Source organism: Dasypus novemcinctus, chromosome 13 (genome assembly GCF_030445035.2).
Source record: "Dasypus novemcinctus isolate mDasNov1 chromosome 13, mDasNov1.1.hap2, whole genome shotgun sequence".
Taxonomy (NCBI): domain Eukaryota; kingdom Metazoa; phylum Chordata; class Mammalia; order Cingulata; family Dasypodidae; genus Dasypus; species Dasypus novemcinctus.
The window spans coordinates 2,392,024-2,409,543 of record NC_080685.1 but is presented as its reverse complement, the minus strand read 5'-3'; the positions used below and the strand labels follow the sequence as shown (position 1 = coordinate 2,409,543).

The 17,520-nt window shown below is 41.1% G+C and overlaps 1 protein-coding gene and 1 pseudogene across 3 annotated transcripts in view; both read right to left on the bottom strand.

Annotated features, from left to right (window-relative positions):
• The window catches only part of SMYD3 (SET and MYND domain containing 3), a 748,180-nt gene that overhangs the window by 689,927 nt on the left and 40,733 nt on the right, over positions 1-17,520 (bottom strand). The gene's annotated exons all lie outside the window — the stretch shown is intronic.
• On the bottom strand, positions 3,009-5,793 carry LOC131280835 (protein BTG3-like; annotated as a pseudogene).

Here is a 17,520-nt window from a genome sequence, read left to right as displayed (position 1 = left end):
CTTATCTATAAATAGGTCATCATATTTGAATAAAAGAAGTTCTATAAAAATGTTGGAAAACTGCTCCTAAAGTCACCTAGGTACCAAAGTTGGTTCCGAATCTCAGTAGCCTTTAAAAACTAATTAGGAGGAAGCACGATTTGAATATACAAAGTGGAGGACATTTAGACCAATCTTGAGAACAAAAAACTAAAGAAGGGAACAAAATATGGTCATATATTATGTTCTGAATGAGTCTATAAAAAGTAGGCCAGCATTCAAACAAAATACTTGGTTTTAGTTTTCCAATGATATCTTATGTTCTTTAAGTAATAAAAATATAGGAAGACTATAAGCCAAAGGTTAATTGCCCAGTATAAGCCACAAAGGACTTAGAAAAACACACACATCATATGCCTACAAAAGCACTCACCTAGGACCCACACAGAGCCAGTCTTAACTACAATAACTAGAGGTTTTGAACCATGTGAAAGAGAACCCAGCCCTTTCTGCAAATTAATAAGTGCATATACTGCCACAACCAATTGAAGCCAATTTATTTTGTTTTTAAATTTTTAATCAAAGTATTATATAGCAGATGGTTTAAATATAATATCAAGCAGAAACAAGGGCTCCTTGTCCTGTTTCTCAAAGGCAACCCTCTTTCACCATTTCATTTTTTGGTTCTCCTGGCAATTACTCTCAAATTTCCAAATAATATGCTTTTACCACTATTTCTTCATTTATCACCTTTAGATATCTATGAGATATTTTAGTTCTTCTTTGGTTACTTTTTAATTTATTTACTTATTTATTTTTAATTATTTATTTTTTATTTCTCTCCTCCCCCCCTCCCATTGTCTGCTCTCAGTGTCCATTCGCTGTATGTTCTTCTGCGTCCGCTTGTATTCTTGTCAGTGGCACCCAGAATCTGTGTCTCTTTTTGTGCATCATCTAGCTGCGTCAGCTCTCCATGTGTGTGGCACCACTCCTGGGCAGGCTGCACTTTTTTTGCACTGGGCAGCTCTCCTTACAGGGCACACTCCTTGCACGTGGGGCTCCCCTATGCAGGGGACACCCCTGCGTGGCACAGCACTCCTTGCGCCTCCCATGTGGTAGGCGGACGCTCTATCCTTGGGCTAAATCCACTTCCCAGGAATGAACTTTTGATACATGCTATTAGATGGGTGAACACTGAAGACATCATGTTGAATGAAATTAGCCAAACATAAAAAGGCGATTTTGTTTGATTTCACTTACATGAAATAACTAGAATATGCAAATTTACAGAGACAGAGAACAGATGTTGCCAAGGTTAGGCTGGTAGGTTGGAATGCAGAATGGGGAGTTAGTGCTTAGTGGTACAGAGTTTCTGGTTGGAGTGATGGAAAAGTTTTGGTAATGGACGATAGTGATGGTAGCACAACATTGTTAATGTAATTAATACAAATACCATTAAATTTTATATTTGAAAGTGGTAAATTTTTATGGTGGATATGTTGCAACAATAAAAACTTAAAAAAAGAAGGGAAAAAACCTCAGCTTCAAGAGGTTCTTACTGGTCAAAACTGGTACATGAAGTATTAAAAGAACAATAACTCTATTTGATTGTAACATTTTTGAAGAAGTAAAATCCATTAGTGCTTAGCGGTACTCAAGAAGGCTGAGCAGAAGGACATGACGAATCAGAAAAACAAAAATTCAGCACTGCGTGTGGGCCAGCTCACCACATGGGTCAGGAGGCCCTGGGTTTGAACCTTGGACCTCCCATGTGGTAGGCGGGAGCCCTAACCATTGGGCCAAATCCACTTCTCCTTTGGTTACTTTTAAAATATACTTTCATTTTGGTTTTTCATTCTATCAACTATAAAATATCTATGCCCTTCAAGGATAAAACCTAAAGGATATCAGAACCTTCTACATCACCTGTCAACTTCAGTCAGCTGTACTTTTTTTTTTAACCTTGTCAAAGTTTGATAATTCACATTCCATTATGTAACCATAATTATTTAAGTTTATATACATTTTATATACATTGCCTGTAGCAGTAGTTCTTAAACTGTAATCTGCATCAGAATCACCTGGAAGACTTGTCAAAACACAGATTCATGGGTACAACCACCAGAGTTTCTGGTTCCATAGGTCTAGGGTATGGCCTGAGAACTTCCAGGTCTAGCAAGTTCCCAGGTGGTGCAGATGCTGCCTGTCTGAGGACTACACGTTTTTTTTTTTTAACATTTTATTTATTTATTTATTTCTCTCCCCTCCCCCCCCCTACCCTGGTTGTCTGTTCTGGGTCTGCGGTCACCCCTCGGGCTGAAGTGTGGTTTGCTGGCCTGGCGGGGGAGCAGCCGCGGCAGGCCAAGCCGCTGCCCCCATAATAGGGTGGCTGGTCGGACTCACCGCCACCCCTGAAGGGAGCTCGGCATGGGCGCAGAGTGCCCTCGGGTCTCCCCTTCTCGGCAGCCATGCTTCCGTGGCCGCCCCTCCTCCCAGATGGCACCACACGATGCCTGTGGGGCGGCACCCTTCTTCTTCCTTCTCCCTGCTCAGGCGCAGGGCGGAAAATTCCAGTCTGCCCTTTTCCCTCCCCCCGACAGCAGCAACAGCCAGGCGTGGGCGGGAAACTCAAGTCTGCCCTTCCCCCAGCAACAGCAGCCACCAATCCCTAAACCCTGCCCCTTCCCCCAGCAACAGCGACATCCAATCCCTAACCACCACCCCTCCCCCGTCCAGTACCGCCCACTGACCTTTCGCCGGCAACCAATCAGAACAGGGCGTGGCTTCGACCAATCAGCCTTCCCCAGCCCCTATAAAACTGTTGCCTCTCCCTCAATAAAGTGGACTTGCGTGTTTACCTTGTCTCCGCGGTAGTTCTTCTGCCGTGCGCCCTCCAGTCCTGAGAGCCCCCGACAAGGGCCTGGCCTCCCTTGTCCCCAGTTCGTCGCCTGCTTCTCCGGGCGACCCCTTCATCGCCGGCTTCACCGGGCGACCCCGTCAGCCGAACCGCGCAACCCCTGTGAGACCGATCCCTCGTCTGCTGCCGGACCGGCCCCTCGTCCCAAGTGGGACCGACCCCTCGTCCCAAGCGGGACCGACCCCTCGTCCAGAGCTGGACCGACCCCTCGTCCGCAGCCAGACCCCACCTCTACCGACCGAGCAAGCCGCCGCATGGGTCTATTTGCTGCATCTTCTTTGTCTGCTTCTGTTGTTGTCAGCGGCACAGGAATCTGTGTTTCTTTTTGTTGCGTCATCTTGTTGTGTCAGCTCTCCGTGTGTGCAGCACCATTCCTGGGCAGGCTGCACTTTCTTTCACGCTGGGTGGCTCTCCTCACAGGGTGCACTCCTTGCGCATGGGGCTCCCTTACGCAGGGGTGCAGGGGACACCCCTGCGTGGCACGGCACTCCTTGTGCGCATCAGCACTGCACATGGGCCAGCTCCACACGGGTCAAGGAGGCCTGGGGTTTGAACCGTGGACCTCCCATGTGGTAGACGGACGCCCTAACCACTGGGCCAAGTCTGCCACCTGAGGACTACACTTTGAAAATCACTGTTCTAAAGGATGATAATAAATAATGCTTACTAGGGGACCAAATAATATGTTAAGATTACATTTCTTTTCCTAAGGCTGCAACGTTGTAATCCTTTCGCCACTCAAAGAATATTCCCAGTGCCAAGATCAAATGCAATCTCCTCTCTGCATCTCAGTCAATTGCTCAAAAGCACACCATTTTTTTACCTTGATTCCTATTTGGATCATGACTTCATGTACAACTTCCCCCTTGGAATTTATTTTCTTCAGCATTTTTTGTGGCATTTTATTCTTTTTTATTTTTATTTTTTAATTTGAAAAGTTGTGAGTTAACAAAGCCATCATGCATACCATACAGGATTTCCACCTATGGCCCCACCACCAGCCTACAATGTTCACCATGTAGTAGTATTGTATATTTATTATAGTTGGTGAGGGGACATTATTATATTTGTACTATTAACCACAATCACCATCCAGAACTGAAATCACTATGTTACACAATCCCTAGATTATCCTCTAGCTTTCTTTCAATTGACATTAACTTCTCTAGATGACCCTTTTCAGCCACAATCACATTTATAAATTAGCAATATTAAATTTACTCACTATAATGTGTTATCAACTCTAACCATTTCCCCACATTCAAAATCCCCCTTATTAAACATTCTACATACATTCAGCATCAGTTACCCCTTCTCAACCCGAATTTTATCTCCTAGTAATCTATACTATAGTTTAACTCCATGAGTTTACTCATCTTATTTTGTTCATATGAGTGAAACCATGTAATATTTGCCTTTTTTGTGTCTGGCTTATTTCACTCTACATAATGTATTATTTGGTTCTGTATGTATTCTTTTTTGTTTGTTTTTCATGCCTCAAACTATTTTTTTATTTGCAACTATATGATTTCACACAATTTTTTTTAAACAATGACATAAAATAGATTTCCTTGTGTATAAATAACTTACACACTCTCCATAAAGTAAGTAAAGGCATAAAGGTGCTAGAACAGATCGTCCACTCCTACAGTGCTATGTATCCAACAAAGCTGACGGCACAAAATATAAATACTCAAGTCAATATTAAAAACTCTGGCACTTGACTAACCTTTAATAAAGTTTTTCAAACTATATCAAGATATCTAAAGTGTATATATATATATTTTTAAGAAAGATTATTCTCAATACCTTTTCTATAAAAATACGTTTGATGGTTTGGTCCATCTAACTTTACTACTGTAAGTATGAACATTTCACTTTTTAACATATAGTCAGGCTTGCATTCTACCGATCTCTGAACGTGAACCAGGAGACGCAGAAGGTGCTAGTGCGGTGCTGACATGTGAGGTTTAATCCAGGGATTCCAGTCACAATGCATTCCAGGAGAAGGTACCCATGTCACTGGAATTGGGCGATAGGGTTTATTCTTCCTTGCCTGACCTGGATAACCAAATGGTACAGGAGGAGGGTAGTGACTTGGATGGCCATTCCTTCAGTACATCCCTGACCTTTCTCTGGGCAAAGGGTGCCACAATGGAAGAGGTGGGAATATCAGTTCTGAAATCTGGTACACTGGGCTGGGGGTTGCAGCCACTGACTGGGTTTCACTTCCTTACTAGGCTCTTCGTCTGAAGAAGATCCGGAACGATAATCAGAGGTAATCTTATCAAGGGCTCTGGTAACTTTCTTGGAGATCTCATCCTTGTTCTCATCCTCATTTTCAAAGCTGGCAACAATGAATGCATTGTTTTTCTCTCCATATCGACAGCACACCTCACATGGATCCACCCAAAGAGTGAGCTCCTTTGGCAGGCACTAGTTGCTGTACAAGATGCAGCTGTTCTCACAGGTTTTCAGGACATCAGGATCAACTCTCTGAAACTTACTGACAAGAATGCATCTGTAAACCTGTCCTTTTGATGGTTTTTCGGGATACCAATGATTTTTATATTTTTCCTGAAATACTAGAGTCAATTTCTCAGCAAACCTCTCAACTGCCTCTTTCTTTAACTTATCATGTTTTCGAACTAGCCTTGTGAAAAAGAAGACAACAGCAGCAATTTCATTCTTCATATTTCCCACCACGCTGCTTCGGGGTTGTGAACTAGGCGGCCCCGACCATCTCCAGGCGGGGAACCGAGGGCGCCGACTCTGTGGGCCCGCGCTCAGTGGCAAGGAGTGCGGTGAGCCTCGTCCCACTGTATGTATTCTTGAACAAAGAAAAGATGGTGATATAATGTCCTCAAGGTTCAGCCATGTTGTCATATGCATCCCAAGTTCATTTCTTCCTACAGCTGAATAGTATTCTGTTGTGTATATATACCACATTTTGTTTACCCATTCATTGGTTTGATGGAAACTTGGGTTGTTTCCACCTTTTGGCAATGTGAATAATGCCACTTTGAACACTGGTGTGCAAATGCCTGTTCACATCCTTGCTTTCAGTTCTTCTGAACATATTCCTAGTTCTTTTTGTTGCGTCATCTTGCTGCGTCAACTCTCCGTGTGTGCGGCGCCATTCTTGGGCAGGCTGCACTTTGTTTCGTGCTGGGCAGCTCTCCTTACGGGGCGCAATCCTTGCGCGTGGGGCTCCTCTACACAGAGACACCCCGGCAAGGCACAGCACTCCATGCGTGCATCAGCACTGCGCGTGGGCCAGCTCCACATGGGTCAAGGAGGCCTGGGGTTTGAACCACGGACCTCCCATGTGGTAGGTGGACGACCTATCCATTGGGCCAAGTCCGCTTCCCTCCCTACATTTTTTACCAAGTGTTTTCTAGTTCTAGACTTTATATTTAGGACCTTGATCCATTTTGAGTTTGTTTCTGTATAAGCTGTGAGATAGGAGTCATCTTTCTTTCCTTTAGCTTTGGATATCCAGTTCTCCTAGTACCACTGGTTGAATAAACTGTTCTGACCCAGCTGGGTAGGTCTGACAGCCTTGTCAAAAATCACTTGATCAGAAACGGACTTGGCCCAGTGGTTAGGGCGTCCATCTACCACATGGGAGGTCCGCAGTTCAAACCCCGGACCTCCTTGACCCGTGTGGAGCTGGCCCATGTGCAGTGCTGATGTGCGCAAGGAGTGCCCTGCCACGCAGGGGTGTCCCCTGCATAGGGGAGCCCCACGCGCAACGAGTGTGCCCCGTAAGGAGAGCCGCCCAGCGTGAAAGAAAGTGCAGCCTGCCCAGGAATGGCACCGCCCACACTTCCTATGCCGCTGACGACAACAGAAGGGGACAAAAGAAACAAGACGCAGCAAATAGACACAGAGAACAGACAACCAGGGGAGGGGAAGGAATTAAATAAATAAATCTTTGAAAAAAAAAAAATCACTTGATCACAGACGTGAAGATATATTTCTGAATTCTCAAATTGGTTCCATTGGTAAATATGTCTATATGCCAGTATCATGCTTTAAAGTCAGAAAGTGAAAGTTTTACTTCCTCCTTTCTTATTTGGGTGCCTTTTCTTTTTCTTGCCTAATTGCTCTAGCTAGAACTTCCAGTGCAGTATTGAATAACAGTGGATACAAAGGTTATCCTCATCTTGTTCCTAATCTCAGAGGGAAGGTGTTAGTCTTTTACCATTGAGTACAATATATGCTGTGGGTTTTAAATATATGCACTTTACCATGGTGACGAAGTTTCCTTCTCTTCCTATTTTTTTAGTGTCTTTATCAAGAAAGGATGTATTTTGTCAAATGCCTTTTCTGGGTTTTCCTTCTTTAATTTATCAATGTGGTGTATTACACTAAAATTACACTAATTTTCTTGTGTTGAACCACCCATGCATACCCAGGATAAAACCCACTTCTTCTGGATTGAGTTAGCAATTATTTTGTTGAGGATTTTTGCATCTATATTCATTAAGGAAATTGGTCTCTAATTTTCTTCTTTCATAATGTGTGTCTGGCTTTGATATTAGGGTGACATTGGCTTCACAGAATGAGTTTAGTAGTGTTCCCTCCTCTTCAATTTTTGATAAAGAGTTTAAGCAAGATTCATATGAGATCTTCCTTGAATGATTGGTAGAATTCACCTGCAAAGCCATAGGGTCCTGGGCTTTTCATTTTGGGGAGGTGTTTGATGACTGTTTCCATCTCATTACTTGTGATTTGGTCTGTTGGGGTCTTCTATTTCTTCAAAGTTTATTCCGTACATTTCTAGGAATCTGTCCATTTTGTCTACATTGTCTAGTTTGTTGGTGTACAGTTCATAATATCCTCTTATGATCTCTTTAATTTCTGTGGGGTCAGTGGTAATGTCCCCCCCCCCTCATTTCTGATTTTATTTGCATCTTCTCTCTTTTGTTCGTCAGTCTAGCTAAGGATTTATTAATTTTGTTGATCTTCTCAAAGAACCAACTTTTGGTTTTGTTGATCTATTGATTTGGTTTTTTGCTTTTAATTTCATTTATTTCTAACCTTTGTTAATTCTTTCCTTCTGCTTGTTTTAGAATTAGTTTATTGTGTTTTTTTTTTCCTAGTTCCTCAGGTATGCAATTAGATCTCTGATTTCAGCTCTTTCTTCTTTTTTAATGTAAGCATTGAGGGCTATAAGTTTCCCGATCAGCACTTCCTTTACTGTACTCCATAAGTTTTGATATGTTGTGTTCTCATTTTCATTCATCTCAAGATATTTACTGATTTCTCTTGCAATTTCTTCTTTCACCCACTGATTATTTAGGAGTGTTGTTTAAGCTCCATATATTTTTCCATCCATTATTGATTTCCAGCCTTCATTCATTATAATCAAGAAAGTGCTTTCTATCATTTCAACCTTTTTAAATTTCTTGAGACTTGTCTTGTGACCCAACATATGATCTATCCTGGAGAAGGATTCATGAGCACTTGAAAAGAAATGTATATCCCACTGTTTTGGGTGTGTTTTAGTACCAGAAATGTGTTGGCTTTTATAAAGGGTATTTATTTGGGGTAAAAGCTTACAGTTCCAATTTTTTGTGGTGATGAATGCATAATACCGTGATTATACTAAAAGCCACTGATTATACACTTTGGATAGATCATATGGTATGTGATATATCTCAGTAAAACTGCTTAATTGGAAAAAAGGGTACAGCTCCAAGGCCGTGAAAAGTCCAATTCAAAGCACCATAAGAAGTGCTTTCTCAACCAAGTCAGCTGCCCCGCGTTGAAGCAAGATGGCGGCGCCCTCTGCCTTCCTCCCTAGGCTGTCCTGTCTCCCGGAGCTCAGCTGAGGGCACTCAGGCACGGATCTCTTCTCTCAGGCTCCGCTGCTCTAATTTCTTCCTGATTTCAGCTGTAAGCTGTCCAGCAAATGGCTCATCTCTCTCTGGGGGTCTCAGCTGTTTGAGCTTCTCCTTCTGTTACATGGCAGAATCAAAAATGATCGAGCTCTCTTTTCCAGTGTGTGTGTGTGTGTTTTGTTTTGTTTTTTATCAGACCCAGACCCAGATCCAGCAAAAGGGTGAAGATTCAACCTGAGTCACACCTCAGGGAGGTAGTCCAATTGTAAAAAGTTCTCATACCCACAGGAGTGGAAGAGTCCACAAACATAATCTTTCTCCTTTTGGGATTCATAAAATAATTTCAAAATGCCACAAGGTGTAATGTTCTATAAATGCCTGTTAGGTCAGCCCACTTATCACATTATTCAAGTTTTCTGTTTCCTTATTTATCCTCTAGTCCAAAAATTCTATCCAATGCTGAAAGTGGTGTATTGAAGTCTCCAACTACTATTATAGAAATTCTCCCTTCAGTTTTGCCAGTGTGTTCCTCATGTATTTTGGGACACCCAAGTTAGGTGCATAAATATTTATGATTGTTATTTCTTCCTGGTGAATTGCCGCTGTTATTAATATATACTGACTTCATCTTTTATAACAGTTTTACATTTAAAATATATTTTGCTAATGAAGACATAAGATGAAGTAAACTCTGAGATATATTTAGAAAAGGCAGTACAAATGTTCCCCTTTTCAAAGACACAACAAAAAACAAACAACCTAATTTAAAAGTAGGCAAAAGACTTGAATAGACACTTCTCCAAAGAAGACATAAATGGTCAATAAGCAAATGAAAAGATCTCAACACCATTAGCCATTAGGCAAATGCAGATCAAATCCACAATGAGATTCCATTTCACAACTACTAAATGGCTGTGGAAAAAAAAAAAGAAAATAAGTGTTAGAGAGAATGTAAAGTAACAGAAATATTCATTCATTGTTGACAGTTTGGCAGTTCCTCAGAAAGCTTAGTATATGACCCAGCGATTCCACATCTAGGTATATAACCAAAAGATTAGAAGGAGGGATTCAAACAGATATTTACACACCAATATTCGTGGCAGTATTATTCACAATTGGCCAAAGATGTAAGGAATCCTAATGTCTACTGACAGATGAACGAATAAACAAAATGTGGAATATTATTCAGCTGTAAAAAGAGCACGAAGTTCTGATATATGAGACAACATGGACAAACCGAGAAGACATCATGATGAGTGAAACAAGCCAAGATACAAAAGGACAAATATTGTATGATCTCACCTATATGAAATAATTAGAATACACAAATTCGTAGAGTCAGAAACTAAAATACAGGTTATCAGGGTCCAGGGAGAAGTAGAGAACGGGAAGTTAATGCTATGGAGTTTCTATTTGGGTGATGGAAAAGTTGTGGTAAGAGATGGTGGTAATGGTAGAACAACATTGTGAAAGAGAGAATACTGGCTGAAGTTGACTGGCATACAGTAAAGTGAAAAGTCATGAAGCTATAATGACACACCAAAAAAGGAATTAAAGTATTTGAATAGAAAGTAAATATAATAGATTATATTTCTGTTAAGACCTGTTATTCAATCATGTTGGTATTACGGATTCATTTATTGCACATTTGAAGAATAAAATAATAAAAAAATTCAAAAAACAAAAACTGGAGGCAGGCACACCAATTAAAAGTTGACTGTAGTGACAAAGGAAAAGGTGATCATGAGAACCAAATGAAGGAAATAGTGGCAGGGGTGGAACAATTTGGAAGATTTGAGAATTATTTATGAAAAAGAATGACAACCTCGTAACAATTGGGTATGTTGGATGAGGGAGAGGGAAGATGGAGAGATGATCCCCGGGCTTCTAGCTTGAGCAACTGAGATAAGAACAGAGGGGAAGATATGGATTTGAGGAAAAGATAATGAATTCTATTTTAAGTCAAGTCTTCGGTGTCTATGGGTCATCCAAGGAGACATGACTAAAAGGTAGCTAAAGATATGAGTTTGGAGCTCAAGCAAGGTATATGGAATATTGATAAAGATTTAAAAATCGCAGGGTCTAAAGAGAATTGAAAACATACATCCACATAAAAGCTTGTATATCAGTGTTCATAGCAGCTTATTTATAATAGTCAAAAAGTAAAACCAAGGGGAGTGGATGTAGCTCAGTGGTTTCAGGGCCTGCTTCCCATGTACAAGCTTCTGGGTTCAATCCCTGCCCCTGGTACTACCTGAAATACAAAAACAGATAGCCTAGCAAAAAGTGAAACCAATTCAAATGCCCACCAACTTTGGATAAGCAAAATGTAGTATCCTGTTGCACACTACCACATAGATGAACCTTGAAAACATTATGCTAAGAGAAAAAAAGCCAGACACAAAAAGCTAAATATGTTATAATTTCATTTATATGAAATATCCATAGCAAATCCATAGAGACAGGGCATACATTGGGGGGGGGGCAGTGAATGCTACTGGATATGGGATTTCTTTTAAGAGTGATTAAATGTTCTAGAATCAGATAGTGGTGATGCTCACACAATTTTGAGACTATACTAAAAAGGACAGGATTATACATCTTTAAAGGGTGAATTTAATGTTATGTTAATTAAATCTCAATAAAAAAGGAAGAAAAAAGTCATAGGCAATGGTAAGGTACCTCTTATTGGAGATGCTTCTAGCTAGAACTATTACTGGCTTGCTAAGAAGCTTCACAGGGTTTGAAAATTATTGTTATAAAAAATTAAGTTAAAAAAAAAAGATGGTTAAAAAAAAACTGCACCTCTCCCATAGCGACAGACACTGGACTGGTAATCCAAAAGCCATTTATGACTCATTTTGCCTTGCTCTTCTCTACTATATCTAGAAAACCAAAATATTAACCTTCACAGACATGTAGGAGTAGACATGCCACACAGCTCTAGACAATATGATATAAAGTGAAGTCACTGGGTGGGTCTTCCAGGAACTTTTAAAATTCCTCTCTCTAGCCTTTTGCCCACCACCACCTCCTAACTCCCATCAACACAGACATGATATCTACAGACGCTAAAGTCATCTTATTTAGGGTACTACAGTAGAGTTTTCCATTATATACAGCTCACCACAAGGCTCTACACCAAATAGTTGATACTGCTGCTTCGCTTACTTTCCTTCAATTCATTCTCCACCCAAGAGCAAGGTAAATTTTTTAATGTAAATAGAATCATGTCATTCCCCTACTTAACACTCTGAAATGGCTTCGGATTGCACTTAGAATAAAAAGCTAAACTCCTAACCATGTCCTTCAAGACAATGCATGATCTGATTCTGCTTACTGCTCCATCCTTAATTCACACAGCCCTTCCCTATGTCCACCCCTCACCAGCCACTCTGCTCTTTCTTCTATTCCATGAACATGCTTAACCTGATTTTACATCAAGGCCTTTGGGATGCTGCTCCCTCGGCCTAAAAAGCTCACCCCACATCAGTTCCCATAGCTGTCTCATTTCTAACCCTCAGGTTTCAGTTCAAATGTTACCTCTTTGGAGGGCCCCTTCCCTAACCACCATATCTAAAGAAACTTCCAATCACTGATTCAGAAATTTTCTACCACATTATCCTGTGCTATATTATATTCCTTAAAGGTATGTACCACAAACAAAATTTTCTTCATTTGTTTGTTCATTTATCTATTATCTGCCTCTTCACTAGAATGTAAACTACCTGCAGGCAAGGAAAACTTTGTCTATCTAGAGACTCCTCCAGGACCCAGCGTGCAGCACAGTGACTGTCTAATAGCCATTCAATAAATACGTATTGAATGAATAGAGTTTGCAAGTTAAAGACCTACTTATTAATCTGTTCTACTCATGTTCTCCATTTAAAACTCTTAGATGGTAACTAATAAAACTAAAACCAATTTTTTTTTAATGTTACATTCAGAAAATATAAGAGGTCCCCATATACCCCCCACATCCCTCACCCCACTCCTCCCACATCAACAACCTCTTTGATCAAATTGGGACATTCACTGCATTTGGTGAATTCATTTCGGAGAACTGTTGCACCACGTGGATAATGGTTTACATTGTAGTTTACACTCTCCCCCAGTCCACCTAGTAGGCCATGGCAGGACATACATTGTACAACATCTGTCCCCGCAGTACCACCCAGGACAACTCTAAGTCCTGAAAATACCGCCACATCATATCTCTTCTTCCCTCTCCCACGCTCAGCAGCTACCATGGCCATTTTTTCCACATCAATGCTACAGTTTCTTCCATTACTAATCACAAGAGTTCCATAGTAGAATATCAGTAAGTCTACACTAATCCATACTCTATTCCTCCATTCTGTGGACCCTGGGATGGTCATGTCCACTCCACCTCTATATCGAGATGGGGCTTAGATTCCATATGGACGATGGATGCAATTCTCCTGCTTGCAGTTGTAGGCACTCTTGGCTCTCTGGTGTGGTGGCTGACCTTCTTCACCTCCCTGTTCACTGACCAGGCTAAGCCCAATAAACCAGAGGGTAGGAGTTGCAAGTCTGCTGAGGCTCAGGGCCTGGCTGTCACATGGACAGTCCAGAGATTCAGGTCTCCTGAGTATACACCAATCCCAGCACCAACCACAGGTCCACCAAAAGTGACAGAAGAGGCATGTGTAGAAAGGTAACATCTGAGGATACAACCCCAGGTACTGGTTCCCCTGAGGGCTACAGAGACCCACAGGTTCTATGGTCATGGCAGATGGCTCTGGAATTCAGTGCCATGTCAGCTGGCCCTCTTTGGAGTTTGTGTAAAACCAATTTTTAATAAAAAGATCACTCACTCAGAATAGCCTTCAATGCCCTTTCAAAAAAGCACATTAGCTCTCCATTTATTTACTTACCCTAATTTACACTTCCCACATTCACAGTACTTTTTTTATACTTAGAAAGTTCCTATATAAAGAAAATAAGTCATTCTAGGAAAAGTGTAAAATTATGGATATTAAAAAAAACTGAAAAATGAAGCAAAGTATTCTGTTTAACAAAGTCATCATTGATATAAACTATTTTGTCCTATAAATCTAAAGTGACTGTTGTCTCACCCTAAGTAACCAGCAAAACAGACTTCCTAAATGCACATCAACATTTGCCACTTCTCTATCCTCAGATTTAACTTCCCCATGAGACCCTCCAGTGAAGATCTAGATATTCAAGCCATATCTATGTAGGAGGTTGATTATGAAGTTAGCACAGACAGCAAAAACTGTGGAGAGTCAAAATTACCCTTGAAAACCCTTTGAATCCCTGTAGCATTAAGTATCATAATATGGCTCTGTGTACATAGCTCATAAGCAACTCTATATCAGTTCCTCTAACTCTTGGAATTTCTCTGTGACCCTCAAGTTTTAAATTTCTTCCCCAAGGATGATTTTTTTTTTTAAGATTTATTTATTTATTTATTTATTTATTTCTCTCCCCTCCCCCACACCCCGGTTGTCTGTTCTCTGTGTCTATTTGCTGCGTCTTGTTTCTTTGTTCGCTTCTGTTGTTGTCAGCGGCACAGGAATCTGTGTCTCTTTTTGTTGCGTCATCTTGTGTCAGCTCTCCATGTGTGCGGCACCATTCCTGGGCAGGCAGCACTTTCTTTCACGCTGGGCAGCTCTCCTTACAGGGTGCACTCCTTGCACATGGGGCTCCCCTACGCGGGGGGACACTCCCGCGTGGCAGGGTACTCCTTGCGCGCATCAGCACTGCGCATGAGCCAGCTCCACACGGGTCAAGGAGGCCCGGGGTTTGAACTGTGGACCTCCCATGTGGTAGATGGACACCCTAACCACTGGGCCAAGTCCATTTGCCCCCAAGGATGTTATAAAATGATCACTACCCATTTTCCTAGCCCCTGAGCAAAGTGTTTTCATTCCTCACTAGCAAATGGGAAACCCTTAAAAATACTCTTAAATTCTTTCCATTGGTTCTGCCAACAGACTTTCAGTGCATCTCTGCTCATTTCATGCAAGGAAGTCGTGGGTTTTTGCTGAATGCCTACAGCTCAATTCAAACAAGTTAAATATTAAGCGTCATGATGTGATTAACCTGTGCCCTGAATGGGAGTGAAGCGACATACTGAGAAACAGAGTGTGTATTCATGTACCCAAGAGAAAAGACCAAGGGAGAAATTTCAAAGTGGCCTTTCTCATCATGAGCTCTCAGTTACCAGAGAAGCCCAAGAGTTCAAATGCCAGAAAGCAGCAAGTCGAGCAATAGAGCTAGCTCTCCCCAGCACATGCTCCTTCAAATCAGTACACTGTGCTTGTGAACACATTGTGGAACCATGACAGTAACTGCCCCACAGCTTGCACCTCAGGAGGTATGCAGGCCCATCAAACTGAAAACCTCCACCTCCCCCTCAAACTCACAACACCTTAAAACTATCAAAGGCCTATTCTAAACCAAATCTGACACATGCTTAATCATATTTAATACCTAAGTAAATTAACTGGAACAGAATATAAAATATCCTAATTCTACACTAGGGTATTTTCTGCTTTTATCTAAATTTGCTAAGTCTGTGGTTTTCCTCCCCAGATAAGAAAGATATTTGGTTTTAAGCAGTTCTCATAGAAATTCAGGAGTAATAAGGTTTCACTATTCTTTTTAAAAAGTGATTCTCAAACAATTATTGTCAGTAAAACTGCATTCTATTTATAAAATTATAAAATGCAGGTGTCAGTCTTGTTTTTCAATCTCCAACATGTATAGAGGATTCCAATCTTTAAAGCAGAAGTCAGCAACTCTTCAAGATTAATGAAGGGGAGAGGAAGGACAGGGAAAGGAGTCAGAGGGGAGTGCTTCCCCTGGCCTTCCCTCCACGCCCTGCCCAAGCAGCTGCTGTGGTAGGGAAATCAGTGAGTAGCAGCAAGGATAACTGGTAGGAACGACCAGAGAGAACTAAGGAAACTGGTTCCATAGTTACTACTCAGAAAAAAGCACTACTTGGTACTTCAGGGAAAGATGGTCAAACCCTCAACTACAATCTTACAATGATTTATAGTACATTAATTTTTTACCTTTGAAACAACAGCTTGAGTCAATTTCATTCACACTCAAAATAAGTCACAAATTATCTAGATTTCACTTTGTTATTCTGACACCTGACACAGAAACACATAGAAAGATACTAGTATATGACCCTAAAGCTAATTTTTAAAAAGAATTTTACCAGTAACATAACAGTATGGGTGTCTTCTCTATCATTGTGCATCTAGTGTACACCTGTACCCCACCTTTTTCAATCTCCTGCTAACGCTTACAGAGCACTTCCTATCAACTACACTCTTCTAAGCACAGCACATGGACTACCATTACTCCTGTTTTATAGACACAGAAACTGAGACTTGGGAGGTTAAATTACTAACCCAGTGTCACAAAGATAGTGTGAGATTCAGATTCAAATCCAAGTAGTCTGGCTCCATATTTCAGTGTCACTCAGCGTTTATCAAACTTTAATATGCATGCAAATTACCTAGCGATCTTGTTAAAATGTAGACACTGATTAGGTTTGGGACTGAGATTTGACATTTCTAAAAGTTCCTAATTACACAGATGCTGTTGATCCACTATGACACTTTCTCTTTTTTTTCTTTTCTTTTTTTTAAAAAGATTTATTTATTTATTTCTCTCCCCTCCCCCACCCCCGTCCCTGTTGTCTGTTCTCTGTGTCTATTTGCTGAGTCTTCTTCTTTGTCCGCTTCTGTTGTTGTCAGCGGGCACGGGAATCTGTGTTTCTTTTTGTTGTGTCATCTCTCCATGTGGGCAGTGCCATTCTTAGGCAGGCTGCACTTTCTTTTGCACTGGGCGACTCTCCTTTCGGGGCACACTCCTTGCATTTGGGGCTCCCCTCTGCAAGGGACACTCCTGCGTGGCACGGCACTCCTTATGCACATCAGCACTGCGCATGGGCCAGCTCCACATGGGTCAAGGAGGCCTGGGGTTTGAACCACGGATCTCCCATGTGGTGGGCAGATGCCCTAACTGCTGGGCAAGTCCGCTTCCCTATGACACTTTCAATACCAAAATTCTAAACCACTTTGCACTACTGCTAACTAACCACTAAGATGACGATTATATTTAACTTAGAACCTACTGACCTGAGCAAAAGGACATTTATAGCCTAAGTTCAAATACTGAGCCAAGTTGCTGTTTTCAAATTTCAGTTTACAATCAAGTTCAAGACCCACTTAAAATATACTCGATTTGTATATGTCCCTTTTTCTACTCAAAAGACAAAAATATAGTTTTCCTTCTCCCCATGCAAATATACAGAAGAAAAACAACTATTATTTTGGCAGACAAGCTTTTCAACTTGGCATCTGACTGAACATTACATGTAAAAACAGACATATCGTTCAGACACAAAACTCTTGACTATTCAGTTCTTGAATATGCCACAAAAAGCTGCAAAAGACAGCTTGTCTCTGGATTACTACAGCTCAGCAACTTTTTAAAGGAGGGATTACTAAAAGAAATTGTTCCAACTAGTCGTGCTTCTCTATCAAAAAAACATGCTTTAGGCCCTTGCATTTAAAGATATCTCTGACGTGACATGAAACCAATTGGCTCGAATCTAGACCAACACTAAAACGATTAATTTCTAGTCTCCTTGAACTATATTTCTTGTTCTCAAAATCAAGCTCTTTCTAAAAATTATCTTTCACAACCCCTTTTAAGAACTATTCAAAATTTTATTTTCTTGTGCATTCTATTTTTCTCTTTATGCGA